Source organism: Dendropsophus ebraccatus, chromosome 1, assembly GCF_027789765.1.
Source record: "Dendropsophus ebraccatus isolate aDenEbr1 chromosome 1, aDenEbr1.pat, whole genome shotgun sequence".
NCBI lineage: Eukaryota > Metazoa > Chordata > Amphibia > Anura > Hylidae > Dendropsophus > Dendropsophus ebraccatus.
This window is the reverse complement of record NC_091454.1, coordinates 200106383-200106633: the sequence shown is the minus strand read 5'-3', so window position 1 is coordinate 200106633 and position 251 is coordinate 200106383.

Below are 251 nucleotides of genomic sequence, written 5' to 3'. Positions count from 1 at the left end.
AGTGGAAATTAAACCACCCCAAAATTCAGGTTCTGTTTTTGGAGAGGCCATGTTTTTTGTACCCCTTTAATGAATGGCTGCCTATATAATATATGGTTTTGAGTCACAGAGGGGAATCCTTAGACTCCCTATCAGGGTATATGAATGGCCATTGTCCTAATGGGACAACCTTTAAAGCATTGTTTTAAGATTTCCTGAATTAGACATTTTAGGGTCTTTGAGTCATAAATAAGACCACACAAAACACAGGG